This window comes from Aedes aegypti, chromosome 3 (genome assembly GCF_002204515.2).
Source record: "Aedes aegypti strain LVP_AGWG chromosome 3, AaegL5.0 Primary Assembly, whole genome shotgun sequence".
Taxonomy (NCBI): Eukaryota; Metazoa; Arthropoda; class Insecta; order Diptera; family Culicidae; genus Aedes; species Aedes aegypti.
Genome location: NC_035109.1, coordinates 14,181,755 through 14,190,575, shown reverse-complemented (window position 1 = coordinate 14,190,575; position 8,821 = coordinate 14,181,755).

Sequence of the window (8,821 nt, the reverse complement as noted above, 5' to 3'; positions counted from 1 at the left end):
CTTTGTAGGCAGCGTTTAGGATGGTGATTGCACGATAACTTTCACACTCCAGTTTGTCGCCCTTTTTGTAGATAGGATTGCTTCCACTCCTCCGGTAGCTGTTCCGTTTCCCAGATTCTGACTATAAGCCGATGCAGACAAGGTGCCAACTTGTTAGGGCCCATCTTGATGAGTTCGGCTCCGATACCATCCTTGCCGGCGGTCTTGTTGTTTTTGAGCTGTGGAATGGCACCCTTAACTTCCCCCATCGTGGGAGCTGGTTGGTTTCCACTGTCCATTGTGCTGACGTAGACATCGCCTTCGCTGTCCTGACCTTCTGTGCCTGTGTTCTCTGCGCCATTCAGGTGTTCATCGTAGTGCTGCTTCTACCTTTTAATCTCCTCGCGTCTGTCTCTCAAGATGTTCCCATAAGTCCCGGTACATTTCAGCTCGCGGCACGAAGCTTTTGCGGGATGTGTTGAGCTTCTGATAGAACTTCCGCCTTTCTTACGAACGGTCCCAGACAACCAAAATGTACGTATAACGAAATCACCTGGAGGCTTTGTATGTGCAAAATTTCACTTATAAGATGTCGCGCAAAGGCCTTCTACGTACAAAAGTGGAGGCGATATGCGTGCATGTATTATGTGATGAATAATAACATACAATGCGAGTGTATAAACTTTCTACCGAACTAACCTGTGAGCTTATGCGACTTAACGTCTGATAACAAATGTTGATTTGACAGCTGCTACGGATTGATTCGACTTACCTTGTACGAGTGTACGAGACGAAACAAAATGTACAAATGAACTCAGAAAAGAAGTGTTTTATGCGAGGAAACTCATCAATCTGACGAGTTTATCCACGGTGTTTTGCGGGTTTGATGTAATTAGTATGAATAACCGAGTTGTAACGTGAACTTTCATGCGATTTCTGGTTGTCTGGGGTACAGCAACTCCATATCTTGGCACTCAACCTCTTCCAGGCGGTGCTTTTCGTTCCGCAATAGGCGGGTTTCCTGTTTCCGCTTCAGCGCCATGCTGCAGCATTGCAGCCTGCGCTGCATTATTCTGCTCTGAAACCTCTTGGCACTTCTCGTTGAATCGATCGTTTCACGAATTCCGTTCCACATATCTGACAATGCTTTCGGCAGCGTCGTTGAATGCTGCTTTGACTGTCCTCCAGCAGTCCTCAAGAGGGCCCTATCGAGCAAGGCCCTCATCCGGCAACGCTGCACCAAGGTGCTGCTAGTACGCACCGGCGACATCCGGTTTCTTCAGTTGCGCTAGATTGTACCGAGGCGGGCGTCGGTACCGTACATCGTTGATAACGGATAGTTCTGGGTGCAGTTTCATCATCATCAGGTAGTGATAGGTTCGGCTATGTCAGAGAAGTGCCTTCCAACGATCAAATCGTGGTCGATTTGCTGGCTGAGTTTGAAATAGGTGCTACGAATGGCCATATTCTTGGAGGCGGCAAAATCTATGAGTCGTAGGCCATTTTCGTTCGTACCCTGGTGGGTGCTGAACTTTTCAATCGTCGGTCTGAACTCCTCCTTCTGACCAACCTGAGCATTCAAATCTCCTATGATGATCTTGACGTCGTGGCTTGGGCAGCGGTCGCACTCGCGTTCGAGCTGCGCGTAAAATGCGTCCTTGTCATCATCTTGTTGTCGAAAAGGGCGCAATTTGATTTCTCGCCTGATAAGATTTTTTTTAGTTTAAAATTTGACCATTTCCGCCAGAGCCCTGCAGAACCAGAAGAAGAAAAAGAAGACCATCATAATATTGAATCATAATTTGTTTTTTCATCATGGTGAAATCACACGGCTGTAATGTGTGTAATTTATATGTTTCTCTCAGAAATCACCACCAAATCAGCAGATTTTCAGCGATTCCTTCGAAGATTGATGGACGATTTGAAATATTCATAACCCCTGGTTCAGAAATCACAATCATCTACGTCTTCCCTTCTCAAGAACGGCCAACCGTTATCGGGTTATGTTCGTGTGCTGTTGAGTGCGAAGCACACTGGGGGTCATAAATATTCCTCAAAAATTACGAATTTTCGGCAACATGTTGAACCCGTCCTGTTGCTGGGCTCCACTCGCTCTCTCTCCCTGTCAGGTTGGATGGTTTCTGTTGCAGCCATTTATTTGGCACACTGACTGTCTTTTCCAGTTGCCAAACCCACCACATGGTCATAATATTGTTGCACATTGTGGCTGCCTGTCTGCCTGCTTCTACGACCTAGGGCAGAGCAGCGGTAAAAGTGTGCGATTCGCAACCCAAATGGATCCACACAGTAGAAGCACAAGTTGGCGTGACTTTCACAATTGGATTTCGTATGATTTGTTGTCATGGCTCCATGCAATTTCGTTGCCATTATCATCTGCTGGCGGCGGCGGTAAAGCTGACTAACCAGAGCCAGCCAATGCAATGCCGCGCGGTGCGTCTAAAGGGGGTTGTTTTGCACATCGAAAATTCCTGGGAGGCTGATTTGGAAGAAGTGAGAACTATTATTAAAAAAAATCAAAAATATGAAAGCTCCTGGCAATGGTGGAATTTTCTACATCCTCATCAAGAAACTTCCAGAAAGTAGGTTATCATTCTTAGTTGATTTATTAAACAAATGTTATCAATTAGCATATTTTCCTGACAAATGGAAAAATGCTAAAGTTGTAGCAATTTGAAACCAGACAAAAATCCTGCAGAAGCTTCTAGCTATTGTACAATCAGTTTGATTTCCTCCATCAGTAAACTTTTTCAAAAGGTTATTCTGAACAGAATGATGGTCCACATCAACGAAAATTCAATGTTTGCCAATGAACAGTTCGGATTCTGCCATGGACATTCAACCACTCATCAACTTTTACGTGTTACAAATATGATCCGTTCCAACTAATCTGAAGGCTATTCTACTGGTCTTGCTTTTCTAGACATAGAAAAAGCATTCGACAGTGTTTGGCATAAAGGTTTGATTGAAAAATTAAAAAACTTTAATTTTCCAACATACATTGTTCGAATAATTCAAAGTTATCTGTCAAATCGTACACTTCAGGTTAATTATCAGAACTCCAGATCTGAAAGACTCCTGTAAGAGCTGGTGTTCCCCAAGGCAGCATTTTGGGTCCAATATTATACAATATTTTCACATCTGACTTACCTGAGTTACCTCAGGGATGTCAAAAATCCTTGTTTGCGGATGACACAGGCCTCTTCGCCAAAGGACGAAGCCTGCGTGTAGCAGATTGCACAAAAGTTTGGATATGTTTGGAAGATTTCTCCTAATATTTTAGAAACTCTACTTATAATATATCCACATAAACCATAAGCTCTTTATTTTAAACCTTCAAGTAGACATGTTGTTAGGATGAAGGGGGTTTCACTGGTCAGTTGAAGTTTAGTATCTAGGGCTCATGCTAGATAAAAATTTAATTTTCAAAAAACACATTTTTCGTTAGGCTCTTGCCAAACGTTGTCTAGGAATATGGAAAAATAACCCCTTTTGACATAGCGTGTGCCGTGTTATACCACTAACTGTCGTCGTCGTCGCTAAGGGTCCGGGATGGACTCCAGTTCCGCAGGGGATATCCGGCAGGAGTAGGAGTTGGAAGACAATTCCGAAAAGTGCCCTCTGTCCAGGATCGGCCAAAGTAACTTCCATTCTAAATTGAGTAGATTGAATGAGAAACCAAAAAGCTTCGATGTACATTATTAGTCCAGTGAAAACTTTTATTGGGATTTATGTATAATCTGACTGGAAATTTGCCACGAGCTGGTCCTGCCTCCCACATATGGAAACGAGTCGTTTTTATTCGATTTGTAACGTGTGCAGGCTCGATTATCGTGGAAACGATTCCCATGGCCTGCTGCCCCAAACTCAGCCATCGCCTGCTGTTCCGAGAGCGTGTGTGTCGTTTGTCTTCGCCCTGGTCGGTTGGATGCAATGAATGTTGTTCCTACATAGGTAGGTACATCCAGAGAAATAAAAAAGCACCACCATGTGATTTCAACAGACACGAATTGAGAAATAGTTCAGAATGGGTACCACTTCTATTACTGCTAGTTTGATATCCTATTCTATTACCCAAGTTTGATATCCTTTTTAGGGTTGTTTTCAGCTGGGCTCTTATTTGAAACAAACATGAATCTGTACTGAAATATATATGGTCCTCAAGTTAAAACACACTTACGCTCCAATTTGACACCCATTCATAATAGTATCAGAAAAATAAGTTGAATAGTTGTTGTAAACAGTAGAAAAACAGGATGGTGCTATTTTGATTTCGATGAGTGTATGTAGGATGAAACTGAGCTACGTAGGTTCACATTTCCCCCTTCCAGACCATCATCACACACACTCCCAAGCCGACCGCGGCTGACAATGATATGCGGTGGTGCAATGTCGGATTGTCATGCCGGGCTCTGAAGGTGGAACAATCCAGGCAGAAACACCGACTGGGATATAATTTACTGAGTGTAAGTTTTATTTCGATTATGCTCATAAACTTCACTTTATTGCACTGGAAGAGGAGGCAATAAATATTGATTATGTCAATGTTAGGAATACTTTCGCAAAGCGGGAAAAGTGAGAATAATGGGGAACAATGTATCAATGGTTTTTTCTTTGTTTCAGAAAATTGAGAGCTGTTCAGGTGAATAACGGTTAGAAAAACATGAATACAGAAATCTAAAGAAAAAACTAAAATACGTAAAAATTGGAAAAGATTTATCAAACACATACTTTTATCATTTATTTGAGGAATCCACGTGATTTTAACATTGAAAATCATTTATTATTTATTTATTTAGCTTTAGCCACCTTCGGAATACTGGGTTTGCTCTAGAGTTGGGCGAGCTCGTGATTCATCATTCGCCGCCACACGCCGTTCTCATGCACGCCGCCGAAGATCGTCCTAAGCACTCGGCGTTCAGAAACCCCAAGAGCTTGCAAGTCCTCCTCGAACATAGTCCACGTCTCATGCCCATAGAGGACTACCGGTCTTATGAGCGTTTTGTACATCGTGCATTTGGTGCGGGGGTGAATCTTTCTTGACCGCAGTTTCTTCTGGAGCCCATAGTAGGCACGACTTCCAATGATGATGCGCCTCTTCGTATCTCCCGACTAATATTGTTGTCAGCCAATCCGAATCCTCGTCTTTCGTGACACTGCTTCCTAGGCGGGTCCTGTCGCGCTTAGTTCCGCCCTCCAGGATGTGCTTTGCTTTTGACGCATTCACCATTAGCTTGACTTTTGCTGCTTCGCGTTTCAGGCGGGTAGGCAAATGTGCCATCGTTTCAAATTTTATCCCAATAATATCCATATCGTCCGCGAAGCAAACAAATTGGCCGGATCTCGTGAAAATCGTGCCTCGACAGTTAAGTCCGGCTCTCCGCATGACACCTTCAAGCGCAATATTGAACAACAGGCACGAAAGTCCATCGCCCTGTCGTAGTCCCGCCGAGACTCGTACGAACTGGAGTGTTCGCCCGAGATCTTCACGCAGTTTTGTACACCGTCCATCGTTGCTCTGATCAATCTTGTGAGCTTCCCGGGAAAGCTGTTCTCATCCAAAAACTTCCATAGCTCTACGAGGTCGATACTATGATATACCGCCTTGAAATCGATGAACAAATGGTGCGTAGGGACCTGGTACTCACGGCATTTCTGGAGGATTTGCCGCACGGAAAAGATCTGGTCCATTGTCGAGCGGCCGTCGATGAAACCTGCTTGATAACTTCCAACGACCTCGTTTGCTTTAGATGATATACGACGGAAAAGAACCCGGGAAAGCACTTTGTAGGCGACATTTAGGATGGTGATTGCATGATAATTTTCACACTCCAGTTTGTCGCCCTTTTTGTAGATAGGGCATATATCGCCTTGCTTCCACTCCTCCGGTAGCTGTTCCGTTCCCCAGATTCTGATAGTTAGCCGATGCAGACAAGTGGCCAACCTGTCCGGGCCCATCTTGATGAGTTCGGTTCCGATACCATCCTTTCCAGCGGCCTTGTTGTTCTTGAGCTGTTGAATGGCATCCTTAACTTCCCCCCCATCGTGGGAGCTGGTTGGTTTCCACTGTCCGCTGTGCTGAAGTAGCTATCGCATTCGCTGTCCTGACCTTCTGTGCCTGTGTTCTCTGCGCCATTCAGGTGTTCATCGTAGTGCTGCTTCCACCTTTCGATCACCTCGCGTCCGTCCGTCAAGATGCTCCCATCCTTATCCCGGCAAATTTCAGCTCGCGGCACGAAGCCTTTGTGGAATGTGTTGAGCTTCTGATAGAATTTCCGGGTTTCTTGAGAACGGTACAGCAATTCCATCTCTTGGCATTCCATCTCTTCCAGGCGGCGCTTTTTGTCCTGGAATTGGCGGGATTGCTAGTTTTCGCTTCAGTCTGTATCGTTCCACTAATCGTTTCTTGATCTCCGTTCCACATTTCTGACAATGCTTTCGGCAGCGTCGTTAATGGTTGCTTTGACTGTCCTCCAGCAATCGACAGGGCCCCTGTCGAGCTCGCCCTCATTTGGCAACGCTGCCTCAAGATGCTGGGCGTACGCATTGGCGACATCCGGTTGTTTCAGTCGCGCTAGATTGAACTGAGGCGGGCGTCGGTACCGTACATCGTTGATGACGGATAGTTTTGGGCGCAGTTTCACCATCACCAGGTAGTGGTCGGAGTCAATGTTAGCGCCACGATAGGTTCTGACGTCAATTATATTGGAGAAGTGCCGTCCGTCGATCACAACGCGGTCGATTTGCGATGACGATCATTGATAAACGTGCTACGGAGAACGATATCAGTCTGATGGTGGCTAGACAGCTCGATGTTCCTCTTGCAGAGTGTTCGGAGGTTGTTAAGTTGGTGCCGAAATGGAGAAACTCAAATACGTTGGATTTCGTTTCATTCGAAGTTGTTTTGGATAGACAACTGAAAAGTACAGCCATGACTGCGCCGACCTGGCCAAAAGGGGTGAAGTATCGAGAAGTATTATCAATATGTTGACTGTAATGTGCTTTGAAGTTTTAATGTGTTTAGTTCCTGTTAAATTTGCTAATTTTGTTTTTGATAATCGATATGATTGTATTCTTTTGATTTTTGCTGTGTTTACTGTTGTACTGAAGTAATCAATTGTTGAATAGTTGTATGTTACTTAATTTAAAGTTGCAGTCTGTACGGACCATGGTCGAAGATGGTGAAATAAATAAATAAACTTGATACCTCCCTAACTTGATAATATCCTCAATATCGAGTTATGGAGAGTTGACTGTAATGGCAAAATATGGGCTTTGAAAACCTTACCAGTTTCGTCCCACTCGGGCTCAGATTGGGTACCACTTCTAGTACTGCATTTGGTCCCTCGGTAGTGCAAAAGGTACCCAAGTTAGACAGATCGCAGTACACTTTTCACGGCATTCTAGATTACCTTATGAACCATACAATTTTGAGCAACTGCAAGGGACATGGAGGTCTTTGATTTGTCTTTGACCTTACCGTGACATTGGAGCATGATTAGTAATTGTCTAGTGGTAATTTACAGAGAATATGATTATAATAGAGAAACGCGGAGAGGATTTTTACTTTGTTTATAAACAACATTTGCAATGATTATCGATAATTGAGGTCATTCAAACAATATTTTAGTGTGCGTGTCATCCTGTCAGTTGCCGTAAGAAATCAAGCTTATCAATGACGTCACTTACGTGTCGCTTTCACTAACACACATCAATCCTCTCTTTTGTGTAACTTCTTTTTGAGTCTCATTGAATTTGCTCGATTGGAACCACGTTTGACGGTTCAATTGGAACCTTTGGTTTCAGAATTCGCGCTTCTCTATAATAAACAAACTCTCTGGTAATTTACAGTCTCTGCAGCTTAATGACGGTGCCCGAGTAATAATGAAGTAATGATAAGGTTTTCATTAAATTTTGATGTTATGTGAGTTGAAGGTCCATAAGATCACTGCTTATTTTCGAACATTTGAAGGCATATACTTAAAGGATTTCGTGAATTCAAAAGATTATAACGAAACTAAGCTAAGGGGTGGTTCATTTATTACGTAAGGGTTTATGGGGGGAGGGGGGGTTGAAGATTTCTTACGCGCCATACAAATTATTTTTGGTTTTCATACAAAAAATCTTACCAGGGGGGAGGGGGGTTTGAAAAACCGCTAAAATTGTCTTACGTAATTAATGGACAGCCCCTAAAGAGTTTTTCAGTTTCGAACGTCTATTTCTATCATATCTATTTTGTGGGGTTTGGAATTGATGTTGGCAAACGGGAGCACCACCGAAAGCTTGACGCTCTGCTTTTGACGTTACTGGAAGAAGGACGTGTTGGTTTACTCTATGCCTACTAGATTGCCTGATTTACAATGGGGTGTCATCTTCACATTATTTGGCTACTATGTTGTCGCTAAGAGTTATCATAATGCCACTGGGAGCATAGGGTTACAGTAAAGCGGATCAATACCACACATCCTCCCTCTTCTCAGGAATAAAAATTGTTTAAAATAATGATCATGTATACTGACTCAAATCGCTCTACTTTTCACTTGTACATGTGACTTTACAATATTGTTCCGCTGTATTACGCCCACACTATTAAGACCGCCGTCTGAAATGATTGGATCGGTTAAACTTCGTTTCACACATCGCCATCTTCTTTGACGCGATTTACACCGATTACCAAGCTATCAGTCCCGGTAGCAAGTGTACACAGCACCAATTCTTAAGAACAAATATGCTCGCAACATCAATAACACTTGCTAAGAACAAATTTGCGACCACCAGTCGCGGTAGCAAGTATACATCACCATTGCATAGAACAAATATGCGA